This window comes from Anastrepha obliqua, chromosome 4 (assembly GCF_027943255.1).
Source record: "Anastrepha obliqua isolate idAnaObli1 chromosome 4, idAnaObli1_1.0, whole genome shotgun sequence".
NCBI lineage: Eukaryota > Metazoa > Arthropoda > Insecta > Diptera > Tephritidae > Anastrepha > Anastrepha obliqua.
Genome location: NC_072895.1, coordinates 18,994,058 through 19,018,969, shown reverse-complemented (window position 1 = coordinate 19,018,969; position 24,912 = coordinate 18,994,058).

Genomic DNA, 24,912 nt, shown 5'->3' with positions numbered 1-24,912 from the left:
CCGGCGGAAAATTCTGCAATCTGTGCAACGCCCCTGCGCTCTCAGAGTCGTCATACAGAACAGTATCTGAAGCAGCGGTGTTAGTTATCAGCGAAACCATCCCTATAGATATTCTAGCACAAGAGCGCAAACGGAGATGGGAGGCAAAAAACACAGGAATCCCAGTACCACGCCACGATATTAGAGTTCAAACGCTCACACTTTGGCAGGCAAGATGGAACTCTGAACGGTATGGTAGATGGACAGCGAGACTAATACCTGACCTAAAAAAGTGGGTAGGAAGAAAGCCCGGTGAGGTTAACTATTACCTCACACCATTTTTGTCCGGACATGGGTCCTTTCGCAAGTATTTGTGGCGAATGGGAAAAGTGAGCTAACCAAACTGCATATATAGAGATACTGAGTATGATGATGTGGAGCACATCTTCTTTAAATGCGAGAGGTGGAACGTAGAGAGAGGTCTGCAACGAGCTATTGGTGTATTTACATCTGAAGAAATTATCGAGAAAATGATGATAGACGAAGAAAAATGGAATGCCGTCGCAAATTTTGTGGAGGATATTATGATGAGTGAGTAAGGGTGAGTAAGTAAGTGTTCTTTTTAGGACGCCGTCTTGGCCCTCTACCTCGAAGCAATGCGAAGCAGTTCCATGGTGGAGAGCAAAATCTAAGAGAAGAGGTGGGATATTTTTAGTGGAATCACCACACACGTAGTAGCGACGGTTAGTCTATATAGCGCCAAAAAAAAAAAAGCTTCAACATATCATTAAAACAATAACGACAAATAAAAACTTACAAGTTAGAACTTTCGAAGTTTCGCTGACGAAAGGATTTGAAGCTTCATGTCTTGTCACGTATGGTAAAACGACTTATCCCACTTGTGGAATGAAGATTTAAGTCAACTTAGGAAAATGACAAGAGACATCCTCATCATCTACTACAAATACAAGCACTTTCAACCCTACAAAGATTATCTTAGGGAATGCAAGAAAGCAATCAGAGAAGCTCAGAGAGATGCTTGGAAAGATTTCTGTAGCTCCATTGAATCAAGCAAAGATACGGCTGGATTAGGAAAGGACTGATGTCCTTCTTTCTTGAGAAAAGACAACGGGGAATGGTTGAGGATCAACCAGCTTCGATTGAGGCACTCTGCTATGCCTAGTGTCGAACCTCTTCTTGCTAACTCGTCTACTTTCGCATTGCCTTCTATATACCTGTGGCCGGGAATCCATATCAGAATCATTCGAAACCGATGACAAAGCAATTATAATCCCTCTCTGGACTGTGAAACTAGTTTGGATGAAATGGAGTTAGAGTCTAAGGCCTTGACAGCTGCTTGAGTGTCTGAAAAGATGGCTACTCTTGAGTCCAGTTGCCACACCGCAGTTCACTTCAAATCGGCCGAGCTCCTTCTCCTATTTGTGGCGTGCGTCTTGATGTTGTTCCACAAATGGAGGGACCTACAGTTTCAAGCCGACTCCGAACGGCAGATATTTTTATGATAGATGATGGCAGAAATACACTCGGAGGTTCGCCATTGCCTGCCAAGGGGCGACCGCTATTAGAAAAATGTTTTTCTTAACTTTGGGGTTTCACCGAGATTCGAACCTACGTTCTCTCTGTGAATTCCGAATGGTAATCACACACCAACCCATTTGGCTATGGCGGTCGCTAGTAGTGAATAGCCGAAAGTAGTGAATATAAAAAAGAAAAAAAGCTAAATTAGTCGAAATTGGTGAAAACGTTGATATGTTACGATTTTACCGCGAGGTGTATATCTTTACACTTCAATAAAATATTTTATAAAATCACTGTATTATTAGATTCTTAGCCTTCACTTTTACTCCACATGATATACCTACAGTAAAATACTCTACCCACCCTATTGTGCATACATACATACATATCCATCTCTGCTCGTATCTCATGCACTGTCACAAAGCACAAAAACAAACTTACGACCAACGACTTCGAATACTCAACACTCAGCAAGCGAACTGACAACGGCAAACCATTTCATACTCCAATATTGTCAGTGGTTTGTTCAACATTTTTGCTTTCCTTTTTGTGCATTGATAAGACTGACTTTACGCTGCCTGGCCGAGTTCTGCAGATATCACTTGAAATACACACACACACACACACATACATATGCACTTATGGATTAGAAAAGCATAAACGCATGGCATAAAAGAGGAAAAACAAATAAATGTGTGGAAGTAACCGCAAAACTGCCAATTGTGGATTGTTGCCAGTTGCCGGCTCATTGTTGTTGAATCTTTTTTGGCTTGTTACTTCCATTTTAAGTGCTCAAAGTTATTCAAATGAATCATTTTCAGAAACATTTCTTAGTTGTTTTTTTATTGTGTTGCGGTTTACTTTGTAGGAAATGAAAGAAATGCTTTTTATTTCTTGATTGGGAAACTCAGAAATTGTAAATGGAGATTGCGTGTTTTTTTCTCACATGTCATGTGTGCTACCAGATGGGTTTATTGCAACAGCCTTGACGAGTTGAATTTCCAATGGTATAGATGTTCTGTGTTCACTCCTCAAAGATCTGTATTTGATGCAAATTTTCTTAACAAAGTCAGGAAAAAGCTAAGTGATAGCGATATGATTGAAGTAAGTGTGTGATTACCTAACGGAGAGTTCAGATTCAAAGCCCATTCTGTATATGAAATATTGAATTACAGAAAAATCATGAAAAGGTGTATCCGAAAAGCCATCTGCTATTAAAGCGCGCCCCTCTAGGAGAGGTAAAAGATGTATCAACCTCGTGACTGGTATACGCGGCACAATTACGTTCCAAATATTTCAGCAGGTTAAACTCCTACCTGACCAGAAACGACACCGTTGGACTTGTTTCTTGGGGTTATTTGAAAGAAAAGGTGTACGTCGATAAGCCAGCAAGAATTCAAGAGCTAAAGGATGCGATAATTCGACACATTAACGGCATAGAACCTCAATTATGCCTCACGTCATCGAAAATTTGGACTATCGGATGGAGATGTGCCGCCGAAGTCACGGCGGCCATTTGGGCAATATTTTATTCCGCACGTAATTGAGTCATACCAATATTATCATAGTGAAGAGAAATGACAATAATTTCTTAAAAGAATTGTATTTTATTCAAAATCAATACCGGCCCTCGAAACTTAACCACCCTTTATTTAGGTATATCCGGCATGTGAAGATAACCTGCTCGACACTAAGCATTTATTCGCATGCCTCTTATAACTACTCATAAAACAATCCTTTCCCTCTCAGCTCGCCTTACTAAAGCTTTTGGGCCTACCTGTAGATGAGATAGACAGCATTGACGAATAACTTCACTACGCTTCAAAGCGCTTTGTGAACTGCTACAGCAACTGCGAGAGCTACAGATCAATGGTTATACATTTTTCACAGACTGGGCTAATGGCTTAAAAGTTAACAAAACGCAGACCACTGTTTCAGCCAAATCTATGAGGTGAATTCGCCAGACACCGAAGTTAAGGGACTCCACAAGAAGGTGCCTCACCGACTTTGTTATAAGCTTTGCGCTGTAGGCAGAATTCTTCAAAGACTATACACATCCGAAGGGAAAGTTTTGGTATACGAGAGTGATCTATTATTTGTGGTATCCGTGCTTTGCTCGACTGTAATCAGCGAGCTCTAACAAAGAGCGATAAGAAAGAAGTGTTTAAATTATAAAACTCTGGCCTTGACTTAAATATTTCAAATACCAAACTGACTTTATTGAGTGAGCGTAGGAAAATTCGTAACTTCTATACAGAGGGTGTTCGGTGGCGCAACTAGGTTTTAAAGTTTCAATTTAAAGTTTCTCCCTAACGGCTGGGCGTATGAGCGGTGCTTAGTAATTAGTGCGGGTAGTTGATCTAGAAGAAGGGCGATCCTGCAATCTGTGCCAGTTATCGCGGGATCAGTCTTCTAAATATCGCCTATAAGATTCTAGCGAGCGTATTGTGTGAAAGGCAGAGGTTCACCGTCAACCAACTGTTTGGACCTTATCAGTGTGAATTTAGACCTGGAAAGTCTACCATCGACCTATGACCTATGAAAGAAGAATCGACACACACCATCTTTTCGTGGATTTCAAAGCTGCATTCGACAGTACGAAAAGGAGTTGTCTGTATGCCGCGATGTCTGAATTGGTACCTCCCACAAAACTAATACGGCTATGCAAGATGACGTTGCTCAACACCAGCAGCGCCGTCAGAATTGGGAAGGACCTCTTCGAGCCGTTTGATACCAAACGAGGTTTCAGACAGGGTGACTCGCTGTCATGTGACTTCTTTAACCTGATGTTGGAGAGGATCGTGCGAGCCGCAGAACTTAATCGCTCAGGCACAATTTTTTATAAGAGCGTACAATTGCTGGCGTATGACGATGATATCGATATCATCAGACTTAGAAACCGCTTGTTCTGCCTTCTCCGAACTGGATAAAGAGGCAAAGCGAATGGGTTTGGTGGTGAACGAGTACAAAACGAAGTACCTCCTGTCTTCAAACAAACAGTCGGCGCACTCGCGTATCGGCACCCACGTCACTGTTGACAGTTATGATTTCGAGGTTGTAAAGGACTTCGTATACTTAGGAACCAGCATTAACACCGACAACAATGTCAGCCTTGAAATCCAACGTAGAATATCTCTTGCCAACAAGTGGCACCTTGGGCTAACTAGGCAATTGAGTAGTAAAGTCCTCTCTCGACGAACAAAACTAACACTCTACAAGGCTCTCATCATGCCCGTCCTAACGTGTGGCGCAGAAGCGTGGACGATGACAAGATCCTATGAAGCGATGCTTGGAGGTGTTTGAGAGAAAGATTCGTACAACAATACTGACTTCACATGTGAGTTAAATATTCGCAGGTTAGAGCATCTGGAGATTTGCGAACTCGTTCGTACTATATTCAGATAAGATGCATCTTTTGAGCAGAGTTAACGTCTAGGACGATCAACACCGGCCCTTGAAACCTAACCGCCCTTTATAAAAAAATTGTGTACATTTTTTATTAGTACTTAAACTTTATAAAAAAATTGATTTTAATTTTTTTCTACAAAAAATAGTATATCAAAAATCACGTGACCCAAAGTGCAATGGCAAAAAAATGGCTCCACGGTCTGCATCATTTCTCCGGGAAATGTTTATGGATCTGTAAAAAGTAAAAAAATTCTTGTAAAATAAAGTTGTAGTTATAGTTTGTCGAGCCGAAGTTTTGAGTTTCTAAAATTTTTACAATTTACGGCATTAAAAAAAGAATGCGTTTTACGTCAGAAATTTCACACTTTAATTATGTTTATAAAATTTTTTAATAAAAATATTATATCTACAGAGAAATCACTTTCGAATATTAAAAAGAAAAACCACATCAGGAAATATTATTATAAAAAACTGTATAAGTTATCATGCAGACCGTGCCGGAAAAAGTAATTTCGAGAAAGACGAGTTTAAGCTTTCAAGTGCCTCAAACGAAGGACAGCTATCTGTGCTTTTCCACCAAAATTTTGTATGTATGGGTATTTTTTACAATCTTCTTCCACAGAACTACGCCTAAAACTATAAAGAATAATAATCTGTAAAAAAAAGAAATCCATTTTTTTTTAATTCTGAACATACATATGTAAACCCTTAATATAAAAATGATGTTTAAATAACCGTCGTGGTGCCGCATTAGTTTGCGTTTTATGAGTTGATGTTATTCTACATACAAAAGTCCTGCGCAAATAACAGCAAAAAAAACCATCGACTGCAATGGTAGTTTACACACCACAACTTTACTCATTTCTGCATGCAAATGAATATTATTTATTTGGTAATATTTTGTGTAGCTACAATGTTTTCAAATGATTTTTACATATTCGCCAACATGAACACACACAGAGGCTTGCGCGCTGCCAGCTAAACACCCAGCACTCAGCTCATACCACCGAATGGCAGCTGCAGCAACTGAAAACAAGTTTCAATTCAGTTTTCTGTTTTCAGTTTGTCATTTCATCAAAACGATGACACTCGAATATATATAAAACAACAGGCAATCTAAAAATAAGAATAAAAAAAGTTTAGAAACGAAAAAATGTCATTTGCACTTTTTCATTTTATCTACAACTCTGTGCCCTTTAATATTTTTAATTTTCGCCATTTCAGTTTTATATCAAAGTGGTCACCTTGACATGGTTGATGTGCAAGTGACGTGTTTGTCATTGTTTTATTTAAATGCAAATCTTTCGTTTGTATACACATTTTTTTATATACATTTTTTTATTTTAGAAAATACCGCAGAATAACATGCCAAAACCATACTCGTAGCAATTGCACTCAAATCAAATTTTGATTATCACAAATTATTTGACAAAAACACGCCATTAAAAAGGAAAATATGGAAATGGAAAATTTATTCGCCTAAATAAATCACATTTTTCAGACTTCGCATAATCACCACGAAGAAAGAGTACAAATAATTTTTTAATAAAATAATATAAGAGCCGACAGTTTCGTTTTGAATAATACGCTGTGTTTTACAACAATAAACACAGCTTGCTTTTTGCCCAGTTAAAATCATCAAACTTTCTATTAAGGATTCAAGCAGATGGAAGCTGGAGAGCAGAAAATGGGAGGGTGATAATCAGATTCACTAGGTATTTCCATGTGTGACAGCCTTCTACTGTGAGTTCGCTCTGAGTCTTAAAGCGGAACAGACCGCTGAGTATTTGCAGAACAGATCTAGGGGTGGTAGATGTAATAAAATGATTTATTTTTGACATAGCCGAACTTATCGTTGGGTGAAACTGAAGCAGCTTTATCGGAAAGTGGTGCTGATACTATATATCCAAACATACGATTCGAGGATGTTTACGTGCAGAAGAACTCAAATTCCGCAGCACATTGAAAAAATATTTGCATGGGCTAAGGGACATGGCAAGACGGAATTGAGCAGACGTTATATCCACAGCTGAATCTTGCTTTTGGGCGAATAGTTGCATACATCCTCCCTGGTCGACTGCTGATAATCGACAGCTTCAACGAATTGTTCAGCACCCAGTTAAGATTCATGTTTGGGCCAAGGGGACTTGGCCGTTTATTTGTGTTTATCGTCAATTTGAATGCAGTTTTGATGAACAAAATTTACCAAAAAGCATCATTGCCGTCAGTTGGGAAGATGTTTGGCAGAACTAGCCAACTTTGGACTTTACAAGAAGATGAAGAAGAAACAACCATCCTAAGCTTCAAAGCCGAAGGTGTGTAGAGTGGAAACCGCTAAATGGGATTAATATGCTGGATTGGCCCTGACAGTCGCCTGATGCCAACTCTGTGGAAAATGTTTGGGCAAGAGTTAAGCAAAAACTTAAAGAAATTGAAGAACAAATTTGGGCCGATTACTTCCACAACTTGTCCAGAAATTAATAAAAAGCATGCCTCAAAGATGTACAGGTATTATAGCCACTTGTGCGAACTATACATTTTGTTAAATATTTTGCACGAAATAAATATTAGAAGCCCTTAAAGTGAAGTTTGTAAGAATCGAATTGGTTGAATAATTTCTAAGTGATGGCGGTAACGCTTTGAATAGACACCCTGTATATACTCTTGGTACAACATTTTCGCTAATGCATTTTTTTTAAATATAAATTAGATACTTAGACTTATACCTAAGCACTTAAAAAATGTAAGTCCAAGCAAAAAAAAAATATTTTTTGTGTTTTTTAATAATGGAAGACTTAATCCGTTTGCCAACACACTGATCGGGCCTTATCAGTGCGGTTTCAGATGCCATCAGACGCCACCATAGATCAGATTTTCACACTACGCCAAATCCTGGAAAAGACCCATGAAAAGCAAGTCGACACCCATCATTTCTTTGTCGACTATAAAACTGCGTTCGATAGCCCGATAAGGGATTGCCTGTACGCCACCATGTCTGAGTTCGGTATACCAGCGAAGCTCATACGGTTTTGCAGAATGACGTTGAGCAACACAACCAGCTCCGTCAAGGTAGAAAATAACCTCTCCAAGCCATTCAGTACCGTTCGAGGTCTCCGACAAGGCGATCCACTGTCATGCAACCTCTTCAACTTCGTGATGGAAGTGGTGCTCCGAAAAGCAGGAGTTCATCGTAATGGCACTATTTTCTACAAATGTGTCCAGCTTCTTGCGTACGCCGATGACATTGACATTATCGGCCGCTGTAAGCGAGATGTCACCGCTGCGTTTTCTGCTATCGAAAAGGAATCATCACGAGTGAGTCTGGCGGTGAACGAGGGTAAAACGAAGTATATGCTGTCTACAACACGGAATACACGGCGTGTAGGAACGCACGTCATTGCGGACAACTATACCTTCGAAGTTGTGCTAAAATTTATTTATCTTGGCACCGCCGTTAACGGCAACAACGATGTCATCCTGGAAATCAAACGGAGAATCACTCTTGCTAATAGGTATTACTATGGGCTAAGTAAGCAATTGAGTAGTCGAACCCTCTCTCGCATGACCAAATTGACACTTTACAAGACGCTCATCATACCCGTGTTACTTTATGGCGCAGAGGCATGGGTAGTGTCTCAAAGCGATGCAGCCGCTCTTGGGGTGTTCAAGAGAAAAGTTCTTCGTAAGATCTTCGGTCCTGTGCGCGTTGGCGAAGACTACCGTTCAAGAATGATCCACGAGCTGTATGAGCCCTACGCCGACATTGACGTAGTTCAACGCATCGCCATCCAACGCCTGCGTTGGCTAGGACATGTCGTGCGTATGGATGAAGAAGCTCCAGCAAAGAAGGTGTTCGAGGGCGAAGTCCAAGGGAGCCGACGCAGAGGGAGACCATTGCTCCGGTGGAAAGACCAGGTGGAGGAAACCCTATGCTCGCTTGGTGTACAGAATTGGAGAAGGCACGCGCGGAGCAGAGGCGCCTGGAGAGAGCTAGTGAGGTCGGCCGTAACTCGGTAACGGGTTGTTATGGCCACCTAAGTAAGTAAGTTTTTTAAAAATCCTCAAAATTAAATACCATGAAAACGCCTAAATTTTGGACACAAAATTAATCAAGCATCAAGTTAATCAGAAGTTACTTGAATATTAATGTCTTCAAATACCTGAGACGACCTTGCCGCTAACCCTGAGAGATTTTAAGTGAAACAAATGTTCGAGTCAAAGCAAAAAAAAAAAATCAACAATGGTATTGATTGGGTTAAGGGGTTATATACCTTGTGGTCCGGTGAAATTAGCGAAAGTTGGGTTTTTTTTAAAGATATGTAGCAATAATTTTATTGTATAAAAGTTTTTATTATTGGATACTACAATGTTTAAAGAAAAAAAAGGCTTTGTTTGTGTAAAAATATTTAAAAATGGCGGAGTTATGGCGTTTTCCCCCAAGACCCTTTTTTTGGAAGAGGCTTGCGGTGGACGCGATTCAAGTCCACCAAGTCAACTGAAATCAAAAAATCGAAAAGATTTCATTAGTATAGGGTTATATCTTCTTAGTGAACGATCAATATATTAAATATTTTGATTTTTGTGAAAATAGGAACATGTTTTTAAAAAACTCCACTTCTACAGTCCTAAAATTGGCATTAAAAAATTCATATCTGCAAAATAAAAATTTATACGTAAAAAGTTGATCGTTCACTAAGAGGCGACATCAATTACGAACAATTTAAAAAAAAAATTATAAAAATCGGTTGAATACTTTTTTTGCAATCGCGTCCACCGCAAAAGGATTTTTGCAAAAACATGTTTTTGAGATAATCGCGTTTAAAGTTTCAAGCGCCGCATGAGGCCGTACGCTCAGGACGTGACGACGCACAATTTAAAACGCTGTAACTTTCGATCTATTGCTCAGATCTCTATGAAATGTTCTCAAGGGATTGTACTTTACGATAAAGAAATAAAATTTATTTTGATTTTTTTGAAAAACACAAGGTATATAACCCCTTAAGTGTGCGTTTTTTTTTTTTATTGTAAGCCTGAAGCCATAAAAACATAAAAATTACTCTACTCTACCCACTTCAGTACGTCTTTCATATGTTTTTCCCATTGTTCCTGTGCAACTGTTCAGCGTCGTCGGCAAAAAAGTGCGATTTAAACAGACAACGAAAAGTGCAAGCCACACACTTCGACTCGGTCACACGCTGCTAATTCGCTCTACATAGCAACACACGCATTAGATATACACCACATTCTCCAGTGCTTTTCTACACTCATACATACCTACAAACGAATAAAACGCACAAAAGCCAACTAACTGACGATGGCAGAGGATTAAATTTTTTCATTCAGACTAAAGTGGCAGTGAGTATGCAAATGCACTCAACTTAACTGCTTTTGCTTTGCTTTGCTCATACATTAGAATGTTTTTAAAAAATTCGTTATCCGTCGTTTCATTGCTGATTCGTTTATTTATTTTTATTTTATTTTTTCTATTTGCAAATCTTTGCCATTTCAGCATCTTTGCCATTTTTTTTTTTTTTTTTTTTTAATATGCGAGAGCTGCTTGAAGTAGTGCGCACTTTGCTCAAGTGTGGCACTTGATGTCGTTGGCAGACAGCTGGTCGGTAGGTAGTTAGGTCGTTAGGTAGGCAGTCACTGGCGCACGACGCGAACAAAGCCAGACAGGCTGGTGAGTGGGCGGGCGGCCAGTCGGTGATAACCAGTGTCGCTTATACGCCCTGGTGCACTATCAACTTTAATTATGAGAAATATGCAATAGGCAAGTGAATGCATAGAGAGCGGGGGTGGTGGGTGGTGATTGCTATAATTGCGCGTATATATATATATACGAGGTGTGTTCAAAAATTATCGCGAATTTTGAATTTTCGCAGGTTACATATATTCGAATTTCGATTTTTTTGTGGCGATATGTTGGTACTCATTGCTCTCACTCATGTCGACAAGTTTGGCCATTTTGAATGTTCAATTAATTGTTGACAGCTGCTTTGCTTGCACGTGTTTCGGCTCGTCTTCGATTTTTATCTATTCAAAAAGATGGATCAACCTGTATCAAATTTTGTGTGAAAACCGAAATTAAGTGCGCGGATGCATTTCGAATGTTGACTGTGTCATGCGGAGAAGCTACTTTGGACCAAAGCAACGTTTATGGGTGGTACAAAATGTTCTCAGAAGGTCAAGAAGATGTGAACGACGAAAAGCGTGCCGCACGCCCGAGCACTTCAACAACAGACGAAAAAATTGATGAATTGAAAAAAATGGTATTGGACAATCGTCGAATCACCGTTAGAGAAGTTGCTGAGGACCTAGACATATCTGTTGGCTCGTGCCATTTGATTTTTTTCAATGATTTGTGCAAAAGCAGCATCACATAAACATTGCTAATGAGAGGTTGGACTCTGTCCGCGACGACTGTCGACCCAAATTTGCTCCAGAGGGCCATAACTGGTGACGAATCGTGGGCTTATGGTTATGACGTGGAAACCAAAGCTCAATCATCGCAATGGAAGCTGCCCCACGAACCAAGACAACGAAGACCAGAAAAAGCGCGCCAAGTTCGGTCGAATGTAAAATTTTTGCTTACTGTTTTCTTCGATTGCAGGGGCGTTGTGCATCGAGTTCTTGCCACAGAGTAAAACGGTCAATAAGGAATATAATCTGCAAGTTATGCGCCATTTGCGTGAAGCAATCCACCAGAAACGCCCGGATATGTGGAAGAACAACAATTGGCTCGTGCATCACGATAACGCCCCTGCTCACTTTTGATGTCCCAGCCACCGTATTCCCCAGATCCTGTGTCTTTTTATTGTTCCCGGAACTGAAGAGGCCCATGAAAGGGCGACACTAGGCTACGATTGACGGGATAAAGACGGCATCGAAGGAGTAGCTGAAGAAGATAAAAAAAGAAATGATTTTTTGAAGTGCTTTGAAGATTGAAAGAAACGTTGTCACAAGTGCATAATATCTCATGGGGATTCCTTTAAAGGGGACAAAATAGATACTAATGAATAAATAAATAATTTTTGAAAAAAAAACACATAACTCGCGATACTTTTTGAACACACCTCGTATATAACTTTGTCATATGTTGCATGCATGCGCAAATATTTTTTCTCCTGTAGGGTAATCGTTGTCTGCGCGAATAAGTAGGTTTTTCTTTCTATATCCTTTCAGAATTACTAGCGTAATATAATACTTGGCCTTGTGCTTACTTTGGCTCACTAGACGCACTTGCAAAGTCGACGTGTTTTTGTTTCTGCTTACAAGCGCTCACAAATATATGGTTGACTGCATATGCATAGTTGTCGCACCAGCAAACACACACTCGCATGCACACTTTTATTATATCGGAAGTAGGTTAGGTTTGGCGGATTAAAATCCCGCACTTCGGCTTTTCCTTCTACAAAAAAAAATCGAATAATATCATTCGTGACTATAAGGCGCACAGTGTACGCAATGCATGTCACGTTTCCCTCTTCCCTACATCACCGTCTCTGCCTACCCCTACTTACGTTCTATTTATTTCATTCATCTGGCACAATGAAATTTGACACCGCTAAGCGCACAGGTAAGCATTTTTTGTTGACACAAGCACCGCATGGCAAGTAGAAAATGATTTTAAGCAGCGCGAGGAAGTAATTCGAAAAAAAAAACATATGCGATGACAGTCTGATGCTGATGATTCTATCTGCACTTGTCGTATTTGCTTTGGCATCATTTCATTTTATTTGCTTCCGTATTGATTGCATTAGTTGGGTATAATGGAACTCTATTACCTTATATCATTACATTGACAAATAAAAATATGCACGCGCATATGTAAATAAATTTACGGTGAGTTGATTTTAAAGGAATGGCAGGTGATGTTAACCCATTCCATCCCATTGTACTCGCTTGAGTACAGAAAAAGCATCTTTTTCGAAACGACGTCAAAAGCCAACGCTTACAAATTTTTAAATGTACTCGCCACTTTATAATACAGAGCAATGTCGAAAAGGAATACACATGTTTCTCCTTCTTTTTTTTGAGTCCCGTTATCCGTTATTCACTTGTCTTTGCGTGCACCTTTGCTATTTTTCTTCTTTTCATGGTTTAGTTTGCAATAAGCTCTCTGTTTGACAAAATCTAAGTTATCACGGAAAAAGTTCAGCGTTGTAATATTCATAATACATATAATTTGTATACTTTATACCAAAAAAACGAAAAAAGTTGTGGAAAAGTGCATTTCGGTAGGTTTAAATTCTAGTGTACTCGCATGGGTACAGTGGGAACATTCATATATATTTTGTGTGCATATTTCATGTAGATTTGGTAATGGATGTAAAAAAATTTTACGGAAAGACGTTTCATAAACTTTCTGCGGCCACCGACTATATTGAATCAAGCGACCGTAGTCACTTCGACTTCGCTATTATACCGCCAAATACCCACTGTGACACAGATGAGGAGGACATTGAAGAGGATAATATATTGCGTGATGATATTCCAACCTTGGAATCGTATTTTTCGATTCTTCTTTACGTCATATGACCTTCTTAGAGTTTTGAAAGAACAAGGATTTAAGGCTACTGGGACTGTTCGTGAACGTCGGACCAAAAAATGTCCTCTGAAAACGAACAAAGAACTACAAAAGAAGCAACGGTCTCCCCGTTTGATTTTATGTGAGTTTATCATAATGATTTATTTGAATAGTTGTTTTGTATCAAATTTTGTAGGTTTTCTGACTCAGGAATACTTTTTGTGACGTGGAATGACAATAGCGTTGTGACAGTGGGAACAAACTTTGATAGAATTGAACCTTTACATACCGTCAAACGATGGTCAAGACAAGAGAGGCGCAAGGTGAATGCCCATCAGCCGAAGTTGATAGCGGAATACAACTCAGGAATGCGAGGAGTTGACCTCCACGACCAAGCTTTGAATACTTACAATATAAAATTTAGAGGAAAGAAATGGTGGTGGCCTCTTTTCACCACAATGATAAGCTCGTGCGTAGTAAACGCATGGAAGCTTTATAAAATGGCAAGTAAGAGTCAATGCGACTTGTTGCAATACCAACGTGAAATTGTGCGATTTTATTTACGCAATTATAATATCCGGGACATATCTTCAAAACGATCGACAACGGCATCAATAGCTGGTTCCTCATATAACCATTTTCCCGAAAGGATATCGAATCAGCTGAGGTGCAGGGAGTGTCACCAAAGAATTCGATGGATTTGCGAGTTATGCAATGTAGCCCTTTGCGTGGAGAGACAATGTTTCAAAAACTTCCATACTGTTAACCGAACTAATAACCAAGGAAGTCTTTGAAAGTGTCTTTTTATTTAATACTCCATATTTTCATATACAGGCAATGTATATACATATTATCCCATTGTACTCGATTGGGTACAGCCCAAAAAATGCATTTCTTTGATTTTTTTTCGTGTTTTTCTTTTTTAAGGAGCTTAATTACACTATTTCAATAAACGTTTTATAAACGCATTTAAAAAAAAATTGTTTTATATAAGGTTGGGATTTAATGGGTTAATTACTACTCGATTTTTTTTTCTCTAAGTTTGTATAAGGAGAAAAATGAACGAGTGGCTCAACTTACGCCAATTAACTCAAATGAAATGGTGTTGAATAGGTCACATTCTTAGAAAAGCGGCCCACAGCATCATTAGAATGGACTACACGCTGATGCTGGCATAATCTAGAAGTCGAATAGATTTTTGATAAGTTGAGTAGCTCCGAATGGAGGACAGCTCCTACTTAATCATATGTTACTTTAGCAACTTTCTCGTACTGAAAATTTATACAGAAAATCAATCTCATAAAGGGCGGTTAAATTTCAAGTGTCGATGTTGAATGTGAACCACACCTAAACGTCAACGACACCGTTGGACTTCTCTCTTTGGGGTTAATAGAAAGAAAAGGTGTACGCCGATAAGTCAGCAACGATTCAAGAGCTAAAATATGAGATAATTCGGCACATTAATGGCATAGAACCCCAATTATGCCTCAGCGTCATCGAAAATTTGGACCATCGGATGGAGGTGTGCCGCCGAGGCCGTGGCAGTCATTTGGCCAATATTTTGTTCCATACGTAATTGAGCCATATCAATGTTATCATAGTGAAGAGAAATGACAATCGTTTCTTAAAAAAATTGTATTTTATTTAAAATCAACACGCCCTTGAAATTTACCCACCGTCTATTTCCGCAGAACAAATAAATTATTTTTCGCTGTAGCAAACTTAAGTCAATGTTTTGAAGTGCATTTATTGAAAATAACTAAAAATCGTCTAATCTGAAGAAGCGCATTAACGTGTCGATAAGCTAATGTGCACTTGATAGCCGAGAAGCCAATGGATCCCCAGAAATTGACACTTTCATGCGATTTTCGTAGCGGTGACATTAGTAACCCTTTTTTTTTTGAAAACACTGCGGGAAGTGCTATTTCGATCAACAGTGAGCGCAACAGAGCTACGACAAACGGTCTTTTGTGATCAGAAATTAAAGACATGAACTAATGCAATCTTTGGTTTCAGCCGGTTGAGGCGCTTTGCTACACAGCCCATGCCACAATTGATCTTTTGCCTGCCATGTTCGGTAATTGGCCGCTACGAAACTGCTATTTGGTGCTTTAGGTAACTCTTAGTGGAGCACCGAGAAGCAACGAAGCTATGTGAACAATCCACTAACGTTTCAGACTCCTCAGGTGAATATCTAGCAAGCCATTTTTAAGATGGAACGAGACGCTCTTCTCTTCTTCTTCATTGGCGCTACAAGCGTTTACGCGTTTTTGGCTGAGTTTAACAAAGCGCAGCAGTCATTTCTTTCATGCTAACCGGCACCAGTTGGAAACACCAATGAAACTAAGTCTGCAATTGATTTTTCCAACGCAGAGGAGGTCTTAGTCTTCCTCTGCTACCACCTCCTGTACCGCATCGAATGCTTTCAGAACTGGAGCTTTGTATCCATTCGGTCGATATGAGCCAGCCAACGTAGCCGCTGGATCTTTAATCGCTGTGCTACGTCTATGTTGCCGTAAAACCATATAGCGTATCGTTCCATCGCTGGCAATCTTCGCTCTCACCAAAGGTGCATAGGTCCACAAATCTTGCGCAGAAACTTTCTCACAAGGGACGTCTTATCGGACATTGTCATCGTCTAAGCCTCTGCGCCTTACGTTTACGTTAGGGTGGGCTTAATGAGAGCTTTTTAGAATTATAGTTTCGTTCGTCGCGAGAAGACTTCACTACTCAATTTCCTGCTTAGTCCAAAGTAGCACTTGTTGGCAAGAGAGATTCTACGTTGGATTTCCAGGCTGACTTCGTTATCGGTGTTGATGCTGGTTCCTAGATAAACGAAACCTCTTACAACCTCGAAACCATAATTGTGAACAGTGACATGGGTGCCAATACGCGAATGCGCCAACTGTTTGTTTGAAGACAGGAGGTATTTCGTTTTCTTCTCGTTCGCCGCAAGACCCATTCACTTGCCTTCTCTATCTAGTTTCTAAAAGGCGGAACTAACAGCGCAGTTGTTAAGGCCGTTGATATGAATATCGTTGGCATCCGTTAGCAATTGTACGGTCCTATAAAAAATGATGAAAATGATGAAGAACCAGGCATTCATGGCTCGCAAACACTAGGCTAATAGAACACGCTACTGCGAGGCCAACCGAAGCGGGTGCATGAATAAAAGTGTGTTCTAGAAATAATAGGAATATTTGCTTTTTTGAATAAGCCAATAATGAAAAAAAATTATTGGTCTTTGCTAATTTCTAGGATTTTTAACTATTTTTTTAAATAATTTATATTGACCATCCTTTATATAAATAATTTTATAGTGCAGAAACCTGTAAGTATTTGCATCACCAAATGCGAAATGTGTTTTCAAATATTAGGTGCGCAACTAAGTTCCCGCTGTTTGTCAATAGTTGCCGCCAGCAGTGTGTGCTAGTCGATTCTAAAATAACCTAAACGTCATAAACCAAGCTTAGACATATGGTAAACAAACTATTTCGACGCATTAGTGATTTCGTTTTGGTATCATAAACTTTTGGTTTCATGAAAATGACAGATTTTGTGCCGAATAGTCGTCATTTGCGGGAAGTGTGGATTTTCCTCCTTTATTCGAAAAAAAGGCGGCTGAAGCGCATCGAGAGCTACAAACAGTTTATGAAGATGCTGGTTTAAGTGAAACCACATGCCGAGATTGCTTCCATCGCTTCAAAGACGGTGATTTTAATGTTGACGACCGTCCGCGTGAAGGAAGGCCAAAAACCTTCGAAGACGTTGAGTTGCAGGCATTGCTCAATGAGGATCCGTGTCAAACGTAAAAAGAGCTTGCTTCAGTATTAAGAGTTTCCCGCCAATCCATTTCCAAGTGATTGCATGCTTTGGGAATGATTCAGAAACAGGGGACTTGCGTTCCTTATGAGTTAAAACCAAGGGATATTGAACGTCGTTTTTTCGCCTGTGAAGAACTGCTGCAGCTGCAAAAACAGAAGGGATTTCTGCATCGCATCGTGACGGGTGATGAAAAATGTATTCATTACAGCAATCCAAAGAAAAAAAGTCAAGGAGACCGCCCGGTCATGCTTCTGCGTCGTCGTCTCGGCCGAATATTCACGCTGCGAAAGTTGAGCTATGTATTTGTTGGGACCAAGTTCGTGTTATTTATTATGAACTATTAAGGGGAGAGCCTGGTTTATAAGGTCAAAAAAGTCAATTTTTTTTTTCATTTTAAGCGATTCCTAATATATTTCAGAATATTCACACAGAGTTACAGAACCTAATTCTCAATATTTCCGTAGATACAAAGCCAAAGGTAGGCGAGCGTTGGGTAGTTGCGCTGTGACTGGACAGCTATAGTACAAACTTTATCTTCTTTTCTCGACTTTTCATTTTTATGATTTCTTTGAATTGGCGTACATGAATGAAAAAAAAACTAATGAACCTTTTGAAATGAATTATAGCTTGTTCCCTTCAGTATTAGATTCTCTTCTATTTGAACTAGCAAAATAGATAAAAGAAAAATTTTCAAGATTTTTATACCAAGTTGAAGTGAATTTTTTTTTTATAGAAAGGCATTTTTTTCTTTAAAACCTCCAAAAGTTGAAATTTTGGAACTTCTCTCAGTTTTCTTAGTTCATCTAGAATAAAAAATTATGATAATTAGAAATCCATTTAAATTTTTTGCTTTAGATAATAATTACGAGCTGTATCTTGTACGCCAGTTGGAAACTCCAGCGTTGCAGCGCTCTACTAATTTCTATGTTAAACATTTTTTTCAACTTATTTTAACCAGTACAACAATTTTTTATGCTTTTTAAATGGCCATTAAAAGATAGAAAAAAGTTTGCAGTGCTAAATTAATTTTTTCCTTAAAAAAAAAAAAATTGCAAAGAGATGAAATGTTTAGACCTCATAAACCAGGCTCCCCCCTTAAAACCAAGCGAAACCATCACTGGGGATCGGTATCGACTTCAATTGATGCGATTGAGCAGAGCGCTGCGCAAGAAGCGGCCGCAATACGCAGAGAGGCATGAAAAAGTGATTCTACAGCACGGCAACGCTCAACCTCACGTTGCAGAACCCGTTAAAACCTACCTGGAAACACTGAAATGGGAAGCCCTACCCCATCACCCGCCATATTTTCCAGATATTGCGCCGTCCGATTATCACCTGTTCCGATCGATGGCACATGGGCTAGCTGACCAGCAGTTCTATTCATATGAAGACATCAAAAAATGACTTGATCCGTGGATAGCCTCAAAAGATGAACAGTTTTACCGCGACAGTATACGACATCTACCAGAAAGATGGAAAAAAGTAGTAGACAGCGATGGGCAATACTTTCAATGATTCACTTGTAACCATTTTTTCAGAGTAAAGTTATATTTTCATCAAAAAACAGCGAGAACTTAGTTGCGAATCTAATAAATATTTGTTTACTTTTCACTTTTAGTTGGAAAATATCCATAAATTTCTAAATTTCCGATGTTCTTAGTCAAAACTGATTAATTATTGCATTTATTTGCGATCCCTGTCCGCTTTTTTCTTGCATTTGCATGCATGCATAGCTGCATAATATTTATGTATGGCAAACTCCTATCGTCACGTAAGTGTGTGGGAATTGTTGTTTGAATGCGTTTAATACTCCTTTTTTACTCCACTCTTCTCTCAAGCAACGTTGAGTGACAATTTGATTTATTATTATTTCTCTTTTTCTTTGTCACTTCTCTGCATAATCTCATTGGATTTGCGTTTGGTTTTGGAAGTGTGATTGTTGCTTTTACTTTTCCACTCGAACGGGCGAACAGGCGAAAGTGCATTGGTTCACATTCCCAGCTATGCACACACCCGTATGTGTGTGTGCGTAAGTGAGTTACTTTCACCACTTGACAGCTTTAACTTTGACTCTGCATTGTGCTTCGTCTACCCTCTATCCTCTTGCTGCTCGCTACGTCTGACCTTTTCTCTTCCCACTGCTCGCTCACTTTCGTATCTTTGCATGCTTTTCTTATACTCTTTTTTTTGTGTTTTTTCTTCCTTGCCACGTTGTCGGTTGCCTTGTGTGACAGGTGTACGGAGATAAATGCGATAAACTAAACATTCAATAAAATATGAAAAATGTGCGTTGAATATTCAATTCTCTTTGAATGAAGTATTTCGGTATTTTAGAGCTTATTGTTGCAATTTGATGTGCGCACATAAAGAAAGCTGATCTTATGGCAATTTTTTTGTGTGGCATTGCACCTGCCATTGGTATTGAGCTTATGATTAAGTATTCAAGAAAAGCTTCAAAGAAAATGCTTAAACAAACTTAAAAATAAAACCTGCAGAATTTTAAATTTATAGCAGAGAAAATAATTCGCTTGGTATTTTATTCTTCTTTAATGCAGCTGTACAATCGTTTGCCTGTTTGAGATGAAACCAACAAATATTTGTGATTTCACTTGATAGTTCCTAATTTTATATCTCCTAATTTGTGTCCGCATAACTTTAAGGCTTAGCAGCAACAACAGAAAAAAAATTAGAAAAAAAATAAGAATCATGACAGTGATTTTCCTATTCCTTATTGTGTTTAAATATATGAATGTGAGAGTAAAATGGGACAGCACGGAAAAGTTTGAAGAATGAAGAAGAAGCTTATTCATACCAGTTTTAACCCCTAGAGTACGGAGTGGTGGATTTTAGGTCCCCCAAGATTAGTTTTTCTTTAATAACTTCGTAAATAGTTTCTTTCTCTCTTTTTCCCTTTAGATAGTCGAGTTTTATTTGAGGTCCTGTATAAAAACTTATTACTGGCATTTTATTATTGATTCATTTATAATTATAAGGCAAATTTTTCGTTTGGGGAACACAAGTTATCCCACTCCGTCCTTTATGTTATAAAATAGACCTCGTACTCTAGGAGTTAAGCTTGAACTCTTTGAACTCGGGCTCACTGCATAGAAACGGCTGAACACTACGCATTAAAAGTTAGGGGAAAATCGAAACTAAGTCCTGAACTCAGTAGCTTGAGCTAAGCATACCCTTTCTAACTCCGCACCAAAGCTCGATTTTTTGCAAGCGACTCTATAGGGGTTAGTCTTCTATATATCGCGTAATGTGTGAAAGGCTAAAACTCACCACCAACCAACTGATTGGACCTTATCAGTGTAGTTTTAGACTTGGAAAATCTACAACCGATTAGATACTCACAATACGCCAAGTCTTGGAAAACACCCAACTCGTTGACTTCACAGCTGCATTCGACATCACGAAAAGGGGTTGCCTGTATGCCGCGATGTCTGTATTTGGTATTCTCGCAAAACTAATACGGCTATGCAAGATTACGTTGCTCGATACCAGCAGCGCCATCAGAATTGGGAAGGACCTCTCCGAGCCGTTTGATATCAAACGAGATTTGAGACAGGGTGACTTCTTTAACCTGATGTTGGAGAGGATCGTGCGAACCGCAGAACTTAAGGGGTATTCTAGTCTAGAGGCCCGAACTTGGAGCGTTTTTTGATTTCTGTGAATAAAAAAAAGCTATTGATATTTTTACTATCCACTTTTTTATCATTTATTTATTTATATATTAAGGGCACACAAAATGAATTAACAAAAAAAAAAAATAAATAAATTTTCATGGAATTATGCGTTCTTGAAGTGGAAGGGGAAAACAAAAGGCAGTGTCTAAGTCGTCACGATTTCTACCCTTGTGGCCATTTGAAAAAGAAAAGCTGACAAATTCTTAATTAATATGAATTTCATTATCGTATGACGCAGAAAAAAAGGGAAAATATTTTTTTCATAAATGGCGGTTACCCAAAAATTCAGATCGATTTTTCCCTCATTTTTAAGCTTTCTCGAATTGTTTCCACATATCAAAAAATTGAAATTTCCCGTTTTTCGTGTGCCATGCGATAGAGATATATTCGAGAAAACCACGGTTGAAGTTCGCCGTCCGCTCAAACCAGTCTAGCTGTCGCGTCACTAAAATAGTTGTTACTTCGAAAATAATTCGACTTTTCAAAAATCCTTTTAGGGAGATATTTTTGAATACTTAAACTATCGAATTTCGCATAAAAAAAAATGTTTCGATTTTTTCAAATTTCTAGACTAGAATACCCCCTTAATCGCTTAGGCACAATATTTTATAAGAGCGTACAATTGTTGGCGTATGCCAACGATATTCACATCATCGGCCTTAACAAACACGTTGTTAGTTCTGCCTTCTCCAAACGGGATAAAGACGCAAAACGAATGGCTTTGTAGTGAACGAGGACAAAACGAAGTACCTCCTGTCATCAAACAAACAGTCGGCGTACTCGCGTATCGGCACCCACGTCACTGTTGACAGTTATGATTTCGCGGTTTTAAAAGACTTCGTTTATTTAGGAACCAGCATTAATACCGATAACAATGTCAGCCTTGAATCCAAAAAGAGAATCTCTCTTGCCAACAAGTGCCACTTTAGACTAAGTAGGCAATTAAGTAGTAAAGTCCCCTCTGGACGAACAAAACTAACACTCTACAAGGGTCTTCTTATGGCCGTCTTATCGTATGGGGCAGAAGCTTGGACGATGACAACATCGAATGAGACGTCCCTTGGAGTGCTTTAGAGAAAGATTTCGCTAACGATTTCGGAACATCTGAACGTTGGCGAGGGCGAAGATCACAGGCGATCGAGCGATGAGCTTTACTACGACATAGACGTAGCTCAGGGGTTAAAGATCTAGCGGCTACGTTGACTGGCTCGTGTCGTCGGAATGGATACAAACGCTCCGGTTCTGAAAGTATTCGATGCGGTACCAGCTGGTGGTAGCAGAGGGAGAGGAGGGCCTCTTCTGCGTTGGAAAGACCAGGTGGAGAGAATCTTAACACAGAACCACAACCTACCACAGCCGAGTTGACTGGAGTTCGTCTGGAAGCTCAGTCGATGAATTTTACGTTGGTGTTTCGTCTGGAGCTCAGTCGATGAATTTTATGTTGGTGTTTCCAACTGGTGCCGTTTATCACGAAAGAAACGACTGGCGCGCTTTGTTAAACTCGACACTTCAAGATGACATTTTCACGACCCTCGCTCGATTCCGAAGTCACAGATACTTCTTGATAGCCGATATCGTAAAGATGTACAGATAGGTGCTCGTTAACGACGCTGGTCCATGGCAATGTATTTTATGGCGCGATTCATAACAAGCTCCAGTAAAAATGTACCAGATGCAGACCTTTACATATGGGACACATAATTAAAGATTTATTTTATTTATATCCGTGTCTATGCCCGTCTTTACGGATACCTCCACCTTCATAGCCACCATAGATCTGAAGTGGCATAATTATCTAGAATGCCCTTTAGTGCCCTCTTAAGTTTGTTGGTCTGTAATAGTCCGGTGGCCTGTTAGTATTTCTGTAAGTAGTCCTCTGTTCCTTTTGGAGAGCCTCGTCTTCGCTTCGTAATAGTCCGGTGGCCTGTTAGTATTTCTGTAAGTAGTCCTCTATTTCTTTTTGAGATCCTCTTTTTCGCTCTTCGATTTGTGCTTAATAAATATAAGGAAATACTTTGCAGATATTTAGACTAATCCTTTTCATTTAAGCAGCTTGATAGTCTTAATTCAACTTATTAGCATAGGGAACCCGACCGTGCACGTTTGGTTTCGTTTACTCAAGTGCTGCCATACAGAATTTCCTCGAGTGTTCGGTATCTTTGACATCTTTGGATGAACCAGCCTATGTGTAGGGGGGTTGTATCTCTGGTCTCGGACATATTAACTGATTTAAAACAAATTTAGCTAAAATTGTTACCTATACAAGAATTGACATTTGGCACCAAGTTTGTGGCCATCTTTTCTAAAACTTATTTGGTTTCATCTCCATCATTTTTATTTGCTCAAGTTGAAACAAAATTCTCATTATTTTATTTTTATTTTAAGTTTGCGTTTATTTTAATGTTCCCTACGATACGTGCACGCCTATAAATTGAGTATCTAAGTTGAATTGAAAATTTCCCAAAAACACAAAAAAAAGCCAAATGTAAAAATCGCGTATCCAGAAAGTTGAGATAACGATGCAAATAGATGAGAAAATTTCGACAAATTTCCTTTTGTACATGTACATACTTATTTAGTAATTTAGGAATGTTGAATGCATAAAACTTCCGTTCACGTCATTCCACTTACGCGAAATCTTGCCATGATACCTTTTTCCCCCATAGCGGCTTCTACGTCCTGTTCCCCTGTTTTGCAAAAGCCACGAATTTACGAGTATTGTTTATCAATGTTCATCAGATTTATGTATGAAGCTAATTTTAAGTTTATGCCAATTTTGTACGTGACCAAGATTTCACGCCAATTTCACACAACAACAACAATGGCATCAATGAAAATAACAATGCATGGGAAATACCTACAACAGCGCACGACTGAAGTTGCTGCGAGTAGGTAAAGCTGGGTGTTTCATTTGAAAAGTAAAGTAAAACGAAAAAAAAAAAAAAACAACGAAAAAAAATTGTAAAAAACTCTGCTCGAATTTAAGTGTATGCGGGTCGAATGTGTATACGCGCACATCAGGGTGTGTCAATTTCTATGGAAATGTGTTTTGCGAAGTTGTTCCTGGCAAATCTGTATTTTAAATGTCGTTCTAAGAAAAGTCGTTCAGTCGTGCATAGTCAGCTCTGAAGTCAGTTTTAAGCCCAAAAATTTCATAGGAAGCTAACTTAAATTTATATGAAAATTCAGAGGGAGCTGTGGCAATGAAAATGGGAATAGAAAAATAGAAAAAATACAAAGAACTAAAAATATGGGAATTAAAAGGAAAATAATTGCAAATGCATTCATAATTGTAAAAAAAGATTTATTGATTTGAAAAACAAATAAAAACAGGGGAAAACTAACTTTTTGTAATATCATAAAATTTATTTATTTTTTTTTCTTTATTCTGCCATTTTCCACCGATTGACATTCCGGCAGAAGGTCTAGCAGCTAGATTTGCCGCAAGACTTGACACAACGAGTGAATTTACCTGTAAAATATTCGGAAATAGCTCAATAGGTATGAGTTATTGGACCCATACGGACTATGTGACTCCAAAATATAAAGAGGTATGAAACCTAGCGCCAATACGCTTAATATATTTACTGACGGCTCGAAAATGAGGGACGGAGTAGGTGCAAGAATTTATTGCGCAGAGCTGGAAAGAATATTTTATTTAAAAAAAAATTTGTATACCTTATTATTTAAAATAGTTTAATAATTTCATTAATTTTTTTTTAATGAATTAAGAATTTTTTTATACAATATTTTTAAGAATATTTTAATTGAATAAAATTTTTTATAATTTATAATTTAAAAAATTTTTATTACAAGAAATTGAATTAAATTTTTTTAAATAAATTAATAAATTAAATTTTGTTTTTTTATAAATTGTTTTTAAGAATATTTTATTATAATAAAATTTAATAATTTATTTTTATTTTTAATATTTTTTTTGTT